This window comes from Mirounga angustirostris, unplaced genomic scaffold (genome assembly GCF_029215605.1).
Source record: "Mirounga angustirostris isolate CCGP_5_RB_7025 unplaced genomic scaffold, mMirAng1.0.hap1 SCAF_9, whole genome shotgun sequence".
NCBI lineage: Eukaryota > Metazoa > Chordata > Mammalia > Carnivora > Phocidae > Mirounga > Mirounga angustirostris.
This window is the reverse complement of record NW_026991717.1, coordinates 20,183,117-20,200,507: the sequence shown is the minus strand read 5'-3', so window position 1 is coordinate 20,200,507 and position 17,391 is coordinate 20,183,117. Positions and strand designations below refer to the sequence as shown.

At 38.4% G+C, this 17,391-nt stretch overlaps 1 pseudogene; it reads left to right on the top strand.

Moving 5' to 3' along the window:
• Positions 1 to 11,708: 11,708 nt before the first annotated feature.
• LOC123862272 (DCN1-like protein 1) lies at positions 11,709 to 15,917 on the top strand (annotated as a pseudogene).
• The last annotated feature ends 1,474 nt before the right edge of the window (positions 15,918 to 17,391 follow it).

Sequence of the window (17,391 nt, the reverse complement as noted above, 5' to 3'; positions counted from 1 at the left end):
AAGATATTTACAAATGATATACACAATAAGGGGTTAATATCCAAAATATATAAAGAACTTATACAACACTAGCTTCATTTTTGAATCTTTCTCAGAGTCCCTTACCTGCTGGTCTAATCTGGCTTTGCTACTTCCACTGCTGCACAGTGTTGTCCTAGGACTTTAATACCATCCTTGGCATTCCTTTTGAGCCTGTCTCTTATGTCGAGGCTCTTATTTTCTGAATCTGCAGAATTCAACTTTCTCAAAGTATGTATGCAATTTTAACTGAAATAGAATTCATATCCCATACAATTCACCCCTTTGAACTGTACAATTGAGCGGTTTTATTATATTCACAGAATTGTGCCACTATCTAATTCCAGAACATTTTCATCACCCCAAAAAGAAACCTCATCTCCATTAGCACTCATTTACCCATTCCTCCCTCCCCCCAGGTCCTGGAAACTACTAATATACTTTCTGTCTCTATGCATTTGCTTATTCTTGACATTTCACATCAATAGAACCATACAATATGTCGCCTTTTGTGTCTGGCTTCCTTCACTTAGCATAATGTCTTTGAGGTTCATCCATGTTATAACATGTATCAGTACTGAATTCCTTTTTATGGCTGAATAATATCTCATTGTATGTATATATCACATTTTGTTTATCTACTTATCTGTTGGTAGGTACTCAGATTGCTTATACTTTCTGGCTATTATGAACAATGCTGATATGAAATTCATGGGCAAGGTTTTGTGTGGACATGTTTTTAATTCTCTTGGTTAGGTGTAACTAACCCAAGTACACTTGACCCATATGGAAGTATAAGTATATCACCTATTCATTTTGATGAGGCTCATCCTCCAGTAGCTTCTTGAGAAAGGATACATGGTAGCACATTTTGGGGACCTTGAGTGTTGGCAAATGTCTTTATTATATACCTACACCTTGAGTATAGACTTATTAACAGGAGGAAATTGTTCTCTCCAAATGTTGAAGGCATTTTCTCCATGGTCTTCTAGCTTCCAGGGTTGCCTATGAGAAGTCTAATGCCATTTTTATCCAGATTCTTTTTATATGACTATTTTTTCATTTCTGAAAGTTTATAGGAGTTTCTCTTTTCTCCTAGTACTCTGAAATTTCACAAAGATGTCCTTAGTGTAGGATTTTTTTTCCCCACACATTAGAGTGGAAATTTGGTGGACTCTTTTAATATGGAAACTCATCTGTTAGGCCTGGGAAATTTTGTTGTACTATGCCTATGGCAATTTCCTTCTCTTTTTCTCCTTTGTTCTTGCTTCTTGATACTTCGGTTATTGAAATTTTAGTCTTCCTTGACTAATGGTCTATATCAGTTAGGTGTTGCTGTGTAGCAAACTACCCCCCACTTTAGTGGCTAAAACAACTACTTACTTAGCTGAAGATTCTGGAGGTCAGTACTTTGGTTTGGGCTTAGCTGGACAGACTTCCTAGTCTTGGCTGGGCTCATTCATGCATCAGTGGTCAGCTGTTTGGCTTGCTAGTAATTGGCTGGTATAAGGTAATGTCAGCTAGGATAGTTTATCTCCCTTATATGCTGTCATCTTCCAGCAGGCTAGTCTATGTCTATTTACATGGCAGTGGATAGAATTCCAAGAAAGCAAGCAGGAATGTACAAGGTCTCAAGGTCTTGACTCAGAATTTGTATGTCACTTCTATCATATTCTATTGACTACAGCAAATTATAAGTCCAACCCAGGTTCAAGGGGAGGGAAAATTGACTCCACTTTCATAGGCAGGAACTGCCAAGTCATATTGCAAAGGGCAAGCATCATGGACTGAATGTCTGTGTTCTTCTAAAAATTCATATGTTGAAACCATAATACCCAACGTGATGGTATTTGGAAATGGGACCTTTGGGAGGTGATTAAATCATGAGGGTGGAACTCTTATGATGGGATTAGTGCTCTTCTAAGAAAAATCTTGATTCTACTCTCTCTCTGCCATATGAGAATGCAATGAGATGGTCATCTGTAAGCCAGGAAAAGGGCTCTCACCAGACTGCCAGCACCTTGGTCTTGGACTTCTCAGTCTCTAGAACTGTAGAGATAAGTATTTGTTGTTTAAGTCACCCAGCCTGTGCTATTTTTTATAACAGCCTGAAATGACTAAGACAGAGAAGGGTGGAGATTTATGGCCACTTATGCATCAACAACATGCTCCAGTTAGTGTCTTTTTTTCCCCTATTTTTTATGCCTTTGTCTTTTATTCTTCTTGGAATATTTCTCTACTTGCTCTTCCAAGCTTTCCATTGAGTTTTTAATTTTTGCAATGCATTTGTAATTTCCAAAAGTTATTTCTTGTTTTCTGATATATATATATTTAAAACAATAGCATTATGATTCTGGCTTGGGATAAGTCCTTCCCTTATATCCTTCAGAAGTAACCAACCCAGCTGGCACCTCGATCTTGGGTGTCCAGTCTCCAGAACCAGGAGAATATAAATTTCTGTTGTTTAAGCTACCCAGTCTGGCATTTTGTTATGGCTGCCCTAGCAAACTGATACAGCCATACCTTGGTTACCTGAAACATGCAGTGTAGTCTGTTCTGTGGTTATTAGTAAGCTTTAGCTGACACCCAGCCCTACACACTTATCCAGCATCTCTCTGACAGATGAGAGAGCCATCTGCTGAGGCCCTTTGCCTGCCTTCAATTCTAGTCCTTATAACCCCACCATCAGCAGGGAAAGGTGATGTGGCAGACAGAGTCAGACATGCAAATGCCCTGTGTGCTCCCATCCTGTGTCCGCCTCTCCCATCTCTTACCCTGGCTTCTCTCTGTATGTTTTAAATTGGTTCAATACAATTATGATTTGAGCAACATAGTATGGTCTGTGAGCCTTTCTGTTCCATGGCCTCTGCGCTGGCATCCCTAGAGAGTGTTTGCAGACCTCAAGACATGTTTCCATCATGAAAGATTCCCTATGCCTCTCATCTTTTTTCGTAATTCTGTGTCTCTACCCCTTTGGTTCTGCCTTCTCTTCTTTTGTTCTTTGGGCAATAAATCCTGTTGTTATTTTATGTTTCTTCTACCCGATTGCACCTCAGGCTCACCCTGTCCTTAGAAATAGCATATATATTGCCAGAGACCATTAGGATCCTTTGCTGGTGGCCTGCATGGTTGTTTTTTCCCTTGGAGGTTCCCCTTCATGCCCCATCCCTCCTGCCCATGGCCGGACACATGGTCACCTGTCCAGCCTGCTGGCTTGGAGATGGGGTCCAGTAGTATAGGGAAAGCACCTCCATCCACTGAGGGGAAGAAGTCAAAGTAGGCAATATGGCTTCCCATTCCTACATTAGTAAAAAATGTTTAGACAAGGCTACCAGCAACCATTTGAGAAAGGACACTTAAAGCAAAACTCTTAGTTTCTGCCACCTTGGATCTTTCTGGCAAAGATAAATAGGTGGTTAAGGTTTCCATTAAAGTGTGAGATCCACTGCTTCAAAAAAACCCAAAAAACAAAAAACCAATTCCAAGACCTTGAAAGGCTGTTGAACTTGGTGTTATTCCTCAATACATGACAGAGAACTTACATCTCCTGGATCTGACGTTGTTACTGTTTTCAAGTCTGGAGAGAATTAAGAAAAATCTTGGGTAGCTACTGTTATTTCAAACACTGATTCATTTCCTGTTTGGTTGACTCCATGAAATACCATCTATCTCCAGAAGACACATTAGGTAACAAGCAGCCCTTCTCATTTTTCAGTGATTTGCTCATGACAAAGTCATTGCTTCTTTCTTTTTCTTCTACTCTGATGAAGACTTTTGCTTCTCCTCTGAGTGAATTTTCAGTAGCGTTTGTACCAGAAATAGCCACCCTTTTTGGCTGCTTGCTGACCTCATGTACACTTCGGTTCTTGTAAGCACCAGGCAGGAGTCCAGAGGCAGGCTTCTACCCTGTGTGCCTGCACCACCTCTTAGAGGCACCACAGGAAGGCCAGTCATGACTTGAGCCTGCCCATCCATTTCAGCAGCACCTTTCCCTGCCATGACAAATCTCTATTTATAATGGTTGCTGCAGACTGTTATCATGCATTGTTTAAAAAAGAAAAAAGCCTCTGTTGGAGTGTCTTTAGGAAAGAAGCAACATTTCTTTCAGCAGAAACTTCATGAAACTTTTGGACACGTTAGTCCGATCTGTGTGAAGGGCTGCGTGAAAAATCGAGGCACAGCTCATCCCGTGTGGGCAAGGTTGGCGATGGGTAAGAGGGAAGAAGGGGCATGAACTTACATTCTTCCCTATGAATTGATAACTCCCTTCAGAAAAGGAATGACAAACAAGGATTCAGCCAAATACATCTTTCACAGATCCATTCTTCTGACTTCGAATTCTGCTAGCATGGTCATAAATAAAAAATATGTGATAAGGCTCTGTTCTCTTTTCTTCTGTTGTTTCTGGCTCAGCCACAAGCTCTGACTCTTAGCCTCTGGAGATACCAGTGCCAAGTGATACAGGGCTTCTCGTTCTAATCCTGTTACTCTCTGTGTGTTCTTGAGTAACTCTCTGGGCCTCATGCCCTCAGAACTCAAGGAGAACATTAGAGCTAATGACCCAATAAGAATGAGTTTTATTTTATTTTCAATATTTTTTATTTTAAACCTTTTATCAGATAAAATTGCAACTATTCAGGGTTCCCCATAGTTGATTAACTTGTATCACTCACACATTTCCCATCCTACAAAAATGAAATTTCAGATGTTTTAACTTAGAGAGTACTGTCAAAGCTACCTGAAAATGGAGACATTTATTTGGATAAAAGGGTTTTTCAACCTCTTTTAAAGTTTTGTTTTGTTTTTTTTTAAACAGACAATATGGATAATGAATTTGGCTATTGTATTGATTAAGACTATTTTGCTTGCAGGTAACAGACACCCAAGCCAAACTATCAAGAGGAATCTATGATTGTTGTGTATGAATGCATTCTTTATAAGCTGCAGACTACCGAATCCACAGGTTTGTTCAGAGAAAGGAATTTATTGCAGCATATTATGTAGTGGATAGAATTTCTGGACAGGTCAAGGACCCAAGCTTAGATCCTACAGCCAGAAGAGATGCCTGACTAGACCACTGACTCATCTTCTGCTACTTCTGCCCTGCCACTGCTTAGGGTTGGGGCAAAAGACTCTCCAGCTCAGCTGCTCAGAGAGCTGAGCCCCTGGGTCCACTCTACTTGTAGAAAGTCTGATCCCCCTGAGTGTTGTCACCACTCTGGGGTGCTCTTTACCAACTTCTATGTGTTCCGCAGGTGTGTGTGCCTGGTGGGACCTTGGTCACATGTGAAACCTTCACTGCAAGGGAGTCTGGGAAATCTAGACATTAGTTTTCTATCCTCTAGATAACAGGATAGGAGTTGGGTGGGTTGTGAGGGTGCTAATGTGCAGGGCTTGCCCTAGCAGCAACCTGGGGCACTCTTCAGAATCCAGGGGAAGAAGGAGCTGGGCCTCAGGAACATCGCCTCACATGGACACTATAAGGGAGTGAGAAAATTCTATCCCCATGTTTCCTTTGCCTCTTTCTCGGGCTACTACCTTGGGGTAACACAACTTCCAGTAGCTTAAGAATTTTACATGTTAGGATCCAGGTCCCAGAAGGGTCTAAGTTCCAGTTCCAACCTCCTCAGGAAGGTGATGAGTTGTCCCAGCCAGGGTCAGCTGCCCACCTCTGACAGGAGCAGGGCCACAGTCCTGCAGGGAGCCATTCATTTGAAAGCAAAGGAAAACAGTTTTCAGAAAAGGATGAGCACTGAGTGTTATACACAAGTGATGAATTATTGAACACTACATCTGAAACTAATGATGTACTATATGTTGGTTAATTGAATTTAAATTAAAAAAAAAAAAAAGAAAAAAATGGTTGCAGAGTGGAGAGGTGGGCCGGGAGTGTCTGGGCAAATGGATGGTATCAAGAAGGCAAGAATTCTTGCTGAAGCAGTGTTACCCTTCAGTTCTTATCAGCTGTGCTCAGCTCGGTCTCCCTGCTGGATAGAAGTGTGGTTTTCTTGGACTGGTTGCATGCTCTCTGTTCTTCCACATTATAGCTGCTGGGAACAAAGCAGAGTGGTGGGCTGGGCAAGCTGACATCCAGCTCCACTGTTACCCTGACAAGTGGCCTTGGGCAAGCCACTTCAGTTCTGCCTTCTTTGTCTGCAAGATGAACTGGCAATGACTGCTCCTCTAGGTACCATGGAATTTAAAATAGAGATGCGGTGACCTCCCTCCACGGCATCCTGAGCTTGATAAACAAGGACCCATTGGAAAAACAGCAATGAATGAGTCTAATCGAGCACCCAATTAGTAACTCAAGAGAGGAAAAGATAGTAAAAGAACACCTAGAGCTTCCAGATGACCTTGGGTCTCCAGACTCAACCTCACTCCTGAAACTTTAAAAATTTAGGAGAAATTTACATAACAAAAAAGTAACCATTTTAAAGTGACCAATTCAGTGGTGTTTAGTACATTTACAATGTTATGCAACCATTACCTCTACCTAGTTTCAAAATATGTTCATCACCCTAAAAGGAAGCCTGTTATACCTATTAAACAATTGCTCGAATTCTCCATTCCCCCATCCTCCCAGCCCCTGGCAACCTTCCACCTGCTCTCTTGTCTCTATGGATTTACTTATTCTGAACATTTTATATAAATGGAATCAATCCATGAATGGGATATGTGACCTTTTGTCTGGCCCCTTTCACGTATGCTTTCATTCAGCATAATGTTTTCAAAGTTTATCCACACTGTAGAGTATATCTGTGCTTCCTCCCTTTTTTTTTAAAAAAAGATTTTATTTATTTATTTGAGACAGAGAGAATGAGAGACAGAGAGCACGAGAGGGAAGAGGGTCAGAGGGAGAAGCAGACCTCCCGCCAAGCAGGGAGCCCGATGCGGGACTCGATCCCGGGACTCCAGGATCATGACCTGAGCTGAAGGCAGTAGCTTAACCAACTGAGCCACCCAGGCGCCCTGCTTCCTCCCTTTTTATGGCTGAATAGTATTCCATCAAATGTACATAACCACAGTTTGTTTATTCACTTATCCATTGATGGACATTTGGGTTATCTCCCACTTTGGGCTATCGTGATTAGAGCTGCTATGAACATGAGTGTGCATGCACATGTTTGAGTATCTGTTTTCAATTCTCTTGGGTCTATACCTAGGAATGGAATTGCTGGGTCATATGGTAACTCTGTGTTTAACTTTATGTGGAGCTGTCAACTTTTTCCACAGTGGCTGCATCAGTTTACATACTTGCCAGCAGTGCACAAGTGCTCCAATGTCTCCACAACCTTGCCAACACTTTTTTTCCTTTTAAAAAAATTATAACCATCTTAGTGGGTATGAAGTGCCACTTCACTGTGGTTTTGCTCTGCGTTTCTGAGAACTTCTTGAACTTGTAAACAGCACTTTGTCCTTGATCCTTGAGGAGAATCCTGGCAAACAGAAGATGGACTAAAAGCCTGGTAGCAGAGCAAATATTATCCCGATTCTCAAAACAGAGGGAAAGGTGGACTCCAGAAACTCTAGCCTTCAATTCCCAGCCACATCTGCGAAGCATGAGTAATCAGAGGGAAAACAGGAAGAGCACAGGGACCCTGTTTCTCTGGTGGACGTGTGCGTGTGTCATGGCAGTGGTGCATTTTGACTTCAGTGTGGAGGAGATCCTGAAGCTAAATTTCACAAAATTGAGGAGGACCCCCTGTGGCTGGGTCCCCCAGGGTTTTAATCTCTCAGACTTGTCCACACTGCACTGGAAATGTTCTGCACCATCAGACAACCACATTCTGAGGGTATTATCAGAGTCTAACTGACCTCGGAAGGGGTATATCCAACTCCAGTGAGTTCCAGCTTTCCAAGTAGAAGAAGAGCAATATCCAACCCCAGCACACCCTAGTCATCCTGTCCTACATAAGGGGGAAGATAGTAACTGAGAAACTCTTGTGAAGTCAACAGTCCAGAGGCACAACCTCACTAAAATACTGAGACCTAATCAGAGGACTATAGAACACTTCCCCTCCCCTTACACCTCACCACCACATTACTAAAGGCCTATTTACAGCCATTCCTTTTGCCTGGTACATCACGTCTGGCTAACCAGAAAAAAAAAAAAAATGACAAGGCATATAAAACGGCAAAAACAAAAACAAAAAACCAATAATCCTACAATATGAAGAGACAGAGCTAGCTTCAGAATGAGACATGGCAGCAATGTTGGAATTATCAGACCAAGAATTTAAAACAACTATGATTAACATGCTAAGGGCTCTAATGGATAAAGTAGACAACACACAAGAAGAGTTGGGCTTTGAAAGCAGAGAGGTGGAAATCATAAGAAAGAACCTAAAAGAAATGCTAGAGATAAAAAACACCAATGGAGATGAAGAATGCCTTTGATGGGTTTGTTAGTACACAAGACACAGTTGAGGGAAGAATCTCTGAGCTAAAGCATATATCAATAGAATCCACAAAAAGCAAAAAGCAAAGAGAACAAATACTGAAAAAAATAGAACAGACTATCCAAGGACTGTGGGACAGATACAATAGGTATAAGATATGCATAATGAGAGTACCAGAATGAGAAGGAAGAAAGAAATGGAAACAATATTTAAAACAAAAATGACTGAGGATTTCCCTAAATTAATGTCAAATACCAAACCACAGATCCAGGAATTAAATTAGAGAACCCCAAGCAGGATAAATGCAAAAAACAAAAAACAAAAACAAAGCCTGCTCATAGGCATGTCATTTTCAAACTACATAAAATCAAAGATAAAGAAAAAAAGCCTGAAAGCAGCTAGATTAAAAAAAAAAAAAAAGACTTTTCCTATAGAAGAACAAAGATAAAAATTACATCTGACTTCTCAGAAACCATGCAAGTAAGAAGAACATGGAATGAAATATTTAAAGTGTTGAGAAAAAGGCTCTCAACCTAGATTTCTGTATCCTGGAAAATTATCCTTCAAAAGTGAAAAAGAAATAAAGACTTTCTCACACAAAAATTGAGGGAATTTCTTGCCCGTGAATCTGCCTTGCACAAAATGTTAAAAGAAGTTCTTTAGAGAGAAGGAAAATAATATAGTCATAAACTCACATCTACATAACATAAGGAAGATGTTGAGAAAAAAATAACTGAAGGTAAAATAAAAACTTCTATTTTTCTGAATATTAATTGAACTAGCAGATAGCAGTTTGTTCAAAATAATAATGGTAGCAATGTATGTATGTATGCTTGTGTATATATAATATATATGCTTATATACAAGTGAAATGAATGACAGCAATAATACAAGGTATGGGAGGTAGGGATTAGGATTATTTTGTTATTAGAAAGAACTCACACTACCCGTGAAATGGTATAGTTTTATTAAAAAGTGGACTTAAATTAGTCATAAACATATATTGCAAATCCTAGGGCAACCACTGAGAAAGGTTAAACAAAGATAGTATAACTCGTATGTTAAGAAAAGAGAGAAAATGGAATCATAAAATAATCAATTAAAACCACAAAAGGCAGAAAAAGAATGGAATAGAAAAATAGGAGCAAAGAATAAGGGCAACAAAAATAAAATAGTAATAAATATGGTACATATTAATCCAACTGTTTCAATAATCACTTTGAATGTCAATGGTCTAAATGAACCAATTAAAAGACAGAGATTATCAGAGTAGATCAAAACATAAGACCCAATTAGAAAGACAAATACCATGTGATTTCACTCATATGTAGAATTTAAGAAACAAAACAAATGAGCAAAGGAAAAGAGAGAGAGAGACAAGCCAAGAAACAGACTCTTAACTATTGAGAACAAACTGATGGTTAGCAGAGGGGAGGTGGGTGGGAAGATGCATTAAGTAGGTGATGGAGATTAAGGAGTGCACTCATCATGATGAACACTGGATGATGTATGCAATTGTTAAATCACTATATTGTACACCTGAAATATAACACTGTATGTTAACTATACTGGAATTAAAATAAATACATAAAACATAAGATCCAACAATATATTGTCTACCAGAAACCCACTTTAAAGACACATATGTAGTAAAAGTAGGTGGCTACAGAAAAATATACAATGCTAACACTAATCAAAAGAAAGCAGGAGGGGGGTGTCTGGGTGGCTCAGTCGTTAAGCGTCTGCCTTCGGCTCAGTCATGATCCCAGGGTCCTGGGATCGAGCCCCGCATTGGGCTCCCTGCTCAGCGGGAAGCTTGCTTCTCCCTCTCTCACTCCCCCTGCTTGTGTTCCCTCTTTTGCTGTCTCTCTCTCTGTGTCAAATAAATAAACAAAATCTTTTTAAAAAAAGAAAAGAAAAAAGAAAGCAGGAGTAGTTACATTAATTTTAGGCAGAGCAGACTTCAAATCAAGGAAAGTTATGAGGGACAAATAATAATAAAAGAGTCAAGTCTCCAAAAAGACATAACAATCTTAACATGTATGTACCTAAGAACAGAATGTCAAACTATGTGAGATAACAACTAATAGAACTGCAACAATAAGTAGTTGAATCTATGATCATATTTGGAGACTTTAATACTCATCTATCATAAATGGATAAACCCATCAAACAGAAAATCAGTAGGATGCAGTTGAACTCAACAACACCTACAGTCAACTGAATATAATTGACATCTATAGACTATTTCATTTAACAACAGAGAATGCACATTCTTCTCAACCTCAAATGGAATATTCACCAAAACAGACCACATTCTGGGCCATAATACATCCCTTAACAAATTTGAAAGAATAAAAATCACAACATCTGATCTCAGACCACAGTTGAATTAAACTAGAAATCAATCACAGAAAGTAACTGGAAAATCCTGAAATATATGTAGATCAAACAGCACATTTCTAAATAACACATGGGTCAAAGAAGAAGAAATCTTAAAATATTTTAAACTAAGTGAAAATGAAAACATAAAAGAATTTGTGGATACTGCTTTTGCTGTACTTAGAAGGAAATTTATAGCATTGAATGCATATACTGGAAAAGAAGGAAGATCCAAAATCAATAATCTAAGCCTTCATCTTAGGATACTAGAAAAAGAAGAGCAAATTAAAAACAAAGTAAGCATAAGAAAAGAAATAATAATGATTAGAGCAGAAATCAATGAAATTGAAGATAAGAAATCAATAGAAAAAAACTCAACAAAACCAAAAGCTGGTTATTTGAAAAGATTAATAAAATTAATAAGCCTCTAGCCAGGCCAACTCTCTTTTTTCTAAAAGAGAGGATACAAATTACTAGTATCAGAAATGAAAGAAGGGGCATCACTGCAGATCCTATGGCCATTAGAAGGATAATAAAGGAATACTATGAAAAAAATCTGTACTTACAAATTTGATAACCTGGATGAAATGGACCAATCCTTGAAAGACACAATCTACCAAAAGTCACACAAGAAGAAATATATAGTCCAAATAGGCCTATATCTATTAAATAAATGAAATTAATAACCTTTCAAACAGGTTCACTGGTGAATTCTACCAAACATTTAAGGAAGAAATGATACCAATTCCCTACAGTCTTTTTGAGAAGATACAAGCAGAGGGAATACTTCCTAACTTATTATAAAAGGTCAGTATTACCCTAATGCCAAAACCAGACAAACATATTACAAGAAAAGAAAACTACAGACCAATATCTCTCATTAACATAGATGCAAAATTCCTCAATAAAATATTCACAAGTTGAATTCAACAATGCATTTTAAAAATTATATACTATGATCAAGTGGAATTTATCCCAGGTATGGAAGGCTGCTTCAAAATTTGAAAATCAATCAATGTAATCTACCACATCAACAGGCTAAAAAGAAAAATCACATCGTAACAATAGGTGCAGAAAAAGCATTTGACAAAATCTGATGCTCATTCATGATAAAACTCTCAGTAAACTAGGAATAGAGGGGAAATTCTTCCACTTGATAAAGAATATCTAAAAACCTATAGCTAACATTATATTTAATTGTGAGGAACTCAAAACATTCCCACTAAGATCAGGAACAAAGCAAGGATATTCCCTCTTACCACTCCATTTCAACATTGTACTAGAAGTTAAAGTAATGCAATAAGACAAGAAAAGGAAATAAAGGCATACAGTTTGGAAGGAAGAAATAAAATTATCTTTGTTCACAGAAGACATGATCATATATGTAGAAAATCTGAAAGAATCAACAAAAAAACTCCTGGAACTGAGTCACTGCAGAACCAGAGGAGGAGAGGAGAGGCCTAGAGAACACCAACATGAGCAAGTTGAAATCATTGCAGAAGGATAATTTGTCAGTTTATGATCCTCACACAATCTAGTGAAAAAACAGCAGTAAGTTTTCTCTCTCAAAATGACTGGAAGTTTGTGGTTGCAACAGACATTTTTTCCCCCAAATCCTGAACTTTATATATGAGAGAGTGTAAAAGGATCATTGAACAGGAAGAAATAAGGAAAACTATACGATAGATACAAGGATCCTCAAGATGAAAATAAAATTGGAATAGATGATATACAACAGTCTTGTGATGACCTGGCACTCGATCCAACCAGCATTAGTGTGTTGATTGTTGCATCAAAGTTCAGAGCAGCAACACAGGGCAAGCTTCCCAAACAGGAGTTCATGGATGGTATGACATTGAAACCTAAAGGCCCAGATACCCAAGATGAAAGAACCAGGATGATTTAAGGATTTTTACCAGTTTACTTTTAATTTTGCAAAGAATCCAAGACAGAAAGAATGAGATCTAGAAATGGCCATTGCCTACTTGAATTTAGTGCTTAAGGAAGACTTAAATTCTTAGACTTATGGAATAAATTTTTGTTGGAACATCATAAATGATCAATATCAAAAGATGCTTGGAATCTTCTTTTAGACTTCAGTACAATGATTGCAGATGACAGTCTGTCTAATTATGATGAATAAAGAGCATAGTGTGTTCTTATTGACAACTTTGTGGAATTTGCATGCCCTCAAATTGCTGGGACAAAAAGTACAACAGTGTAACACTAAAGGAATCTTCTAGAATGTACGTAGTCTGTACAATAAATACAATGGAAAATTGCCTAGTCAATTTCTGTTGGCTGGACTGAACTGAAGATCAATCTTCAGAGTTCAGACTGAGGGTTGTGTCAAAACTTTAAGGATACATCTTGGATTATATCATATTTCATTCTGATGGTGGTTTAGGCTTGTCTTCTAGTCTGGGCTTATCTAAATATTTATAATCCCAACATTGTGGATTTCATCTTTTATCTGTGGACCATACTCGTTTATTCTCCCATAAGTCTTAGAAGCTTTATGGTGACTATTCTGAGGTTTCCAATCTTGCATAAAGCACAATGCTGTCTTCATCAGAAAACAGTGGTGTAAGAATTAAACATATGAATATTTAAAAAAAAACTTCCTGGAACTAATAAGCAATTATGGCAAGGTTGCAAGGTATAAGACCAATATATAAAAGTCAATTACTTTCCTAAATGCCATCAATGAACAAATGGAATTTGAAATTAAAACCCCAAATGAAGTACTTAGGTATAAATCTAACAAAATATAAATCTAGCTGGGTGATGGATATTAAAGAGGGCACATGTTGTGATGAGCACTGGATGTTATACACAACTAATGAATCACTGAACACTACATCAAAAACTAATGATGTACTATATGTTGGCTAACTGAACATAATAAAAAAAATCTATATGAGGAAAACTAAAACACTCTGATGAATTGAATTAAAGAACAACTAAATAAATGGAGAGATATTCCATGTTCACAGACAGGAAGACTCAATATTGTCAAGATTTCAGTTCTTTCCAACTTCATCCCTAGATTCACTGCAATTCCAATCAAAATCCCAGCAAGCTATTTTGTGGACATTGACATACTGATTCTAAAGTTTATATGGAGAGGGAAAAGACCCAGAATAGCCAACACAATATTTAAGGAGAAGAACAAAGTTGGAGGACTGACGCTACCTGACTTAAAAACTTAATATAAAGCTACAGTAATCAAGACAGTGTGGTATTAGCAAAAGAATAGACAACTAGATCAATAGAACAGAATAAAGACCCCCGAAATATAGCCACATAAATATAGTCAACTGATCTTTGACAAAGGAACAAAGGCAATACAATGGAGCAGACAGTCTTTTCAACAAATGGCACTGGAACAGCTGTATACCCACATGTAGAAAAATAAGTCTGGACACATACTTTATAACCTTCACAAAAATCAACTCAAAATGGATCATAGACCTAAATGTAATATGTAAAGCTATAAAACTCCTAGAATATAACATAGGAGAAAACCTAGATGATCTTGGGTATGGTGATGTCTTTTTAGATGCAACACCAAAGACACAATCCATGAAAGAAAAATTGATGAGCTGGACATAACGAAAATTAAAAACTTCTGCTTTGTGAAAGATAACATCAAGAGAATGAGAAGACAATCATAGACTGGGAGAAAACATTTGCAAAGACATATCTGATAAAGGACAATCAAAAATATACAAAGAACTCTTCAAACTCAACAATAAGAAACCAATGAAAAATTAGGCTAAAGACTCTAACAGAAGATATGCAGATGGTAAATAAGCACTTGAAAATGTGCTCCACATCATATAGCATCAGGGAAATGCAAATTCAAGCAACAATGAGATACTACTGCACACCTATTAGATGAACAAAATTGGGAACACAGACAACACCAAATGCTGGTGAAGATGTGGAGCGATAGGAACTCTCATTCATTGCTGATAGGAATTCAAAATGGTGCAGGCACTTTGGAAGGCAGTTTGGCAGTTGGATGTTGCTTATAAAACTAAACATATTCTCAACCATACAACTCAGCAATTGTGCTCCTTGGTATTAATTTACCCAAATGAATTGAAAACGTGTTCACACAAATACCCTGCACATAGATGTCTATAGCAGCTTTATTTATAATTGGCAAAACTTGGGAAACAATCAGGATGTCCTTTAGGAGGTAAATGGATAAAGAAACTGATACATCCCAGACAATAGTATATTATTTAGCACTAAAAAGAAAGGATTTAGGAAGTCCTGGAAAGACATGGAGGAAACTTAAATTCTTGTTACTGAGTGAAAGAAGTCAGTCTGAAAATGCTGCATACTGTATGACTTCAGCTATATGACATTCTGGAAAAGGCAAAACTATTGGAGACATTAAAAAGATCGGTGGTTGCCAGGGGTTGAAGGTAGTGGGAAGGATGAATAGGCAGGGCACAAAGGAATTTTAGGGCAGTGGAAATAGTTCTGTATGATTCTGTAATGGTAAATACAAATCATTATACAATTGTTTAAACCCATAGAATGTAGAACACCAAGAATAAACCCTAATGTAAATTATGGAATTTGGGTGATAATGATGTGTCAGTTTAGGTTCACCAATTGTAACAAATGTACCACTGTGATACAGTGATAGTGGGGGAAGCTATACATGTGTAAGGCAGGGGTAATAGGGCAACTCTCTGTACGTTCCTCTCAAAATTTCTTTGAACCTAAAATTGTTCTAAAAATATAGTCTTATTTTAAAAAATATTTAACGTGGACTCTGGAATCAGATTTGCTGGACTTCAAACCAAGCTAATATGGCCTTGTAACCTAAGGCCTCAATATTCACATCTATAAAGCAGAGATTATACCAGTATTGACCCACCGAGTGGTTGTGAATGTGAGTAAGACAATGCATGAAAAGTACGTAGTCTCAAGCCTGTTGGAAAAGAGAGACAGATTAGAGTTATTTATAAATGGTCTGCTGAATAGTCTGAACCAGGGAGGAACAAACAGAAAGTGGCTTGATCTTCCATCCATGCTGGCCGTCAGGTAAGTTCTTTCACATCATCCTTCCCTTGACAACATCTTAGTGAGCCAACCCACCTCAGCTTCCAGGCATTTTTTAAATGATAAGAATAAGCCTTGTTTCTGTAAAGATGGCTCACTTTCAGGTATTCAGTCCAGTCAAGTCTCAATCAAAATTTGAATCTCACATCCAAGCCAAGCTCTGCCCTGGCCCAACCAGGTGGCGGGGAGGGGCATCGTGTATCTTTTTCCCAGTTTTCTCTCTCCCTTCCTCTCCCTTTCCTGGCTTGGGGCAAGGGAAGTAGAAGATTAAAGGAAGGGAGCAAAAATCTTTTTTCTTTTTCACTTAACTAGTTCTACTGCCATGACCCTCAGGTGGCAATCCTCTAAATGCTGGCTCTCTCAAGGACCACGTTTTGTGGATTCTTTAGAGGCTCCCTGGGGACATACACACTGCATAGTGTCTTAACCTCAGAGATAAAGTCTTTTAGGCAATCTTTTGCACCTTCTCTTTGCTGGTTAATCTCCATTGCATCCCCTCCCCTGATCCATGCCTCCTCCTTCTCTGTCTTTGTCTGTGATCCAGAAGCTGACTACTAGGGACTATACCTTTTGGGCTTCCTTGATGATATCTGGGTTCAGCCAATGGAGGCCCCGACAGGAAAAGGGAAGGTGAGAGGAGAGGGGGATTTCCCACTCATCTTTGCCTCAGGGCTGCACCTGGCAGTAGTGTGATTCTCATGACCATAACTCCAGCTGGGCTGCCCCACTTCCTCAGCTCCAGCCCTCACTGGGCTCAAGTAATATAATTTCATCCCCTTGAACTTCATCCATCACCAGCCCCAGGTGCCCAACATCCCAACCAAAGTAGTGCCTTCAGAGAAATTATTCAAAAAACAACACATAGAGCAAGGTATCAGAAATAGCTATCGGCAACATAGAAGTCTGACAAAGGACTTGTATACAGAATACATACTTAACCCCCACTCACCAATAAGAAAAAGATATAACCTAACATAAAAAATAAACAGAACACTTGAATTGACACTTTACAAAAGAACATATCAAAATAGCCTCTTTCATGTGTTTCATAAACATAGAGAAAGGAGTTCAACCTTGTTAGTCCTCAGGAAATGGCAAATGAAAAACTGTGCAGTGTGATATCACTGGATATCACTAGAATGGCTAAAATAAAAACAGTGGAAAATGCCAAGTGCTGGTGAGGATGTGGAGCAACTAGAACTCTTCTACACTGCTAGAGGGGGTGTAAAGTGGTGTGAACACTTTGGAGAAGTCTTTGGTGTGTCTGATAAAATTGAACATACAAAAAACCTATACCCCTGCAGTTCCATTCCCAGAAATACACCCAGTTAAAATGTATGTTTGCTATTCATAAAAGTCCCAACCTGGACACTACACACATGAATATTAACAAAAGAATGGATAAATGAATTGCAGTATAGTCATTCAGCAGAATACAGCATAGCAGTGAGAATCAGTGATAATGGTAGGCAACAACATGTATGAATCTTACATATTTGTGGGG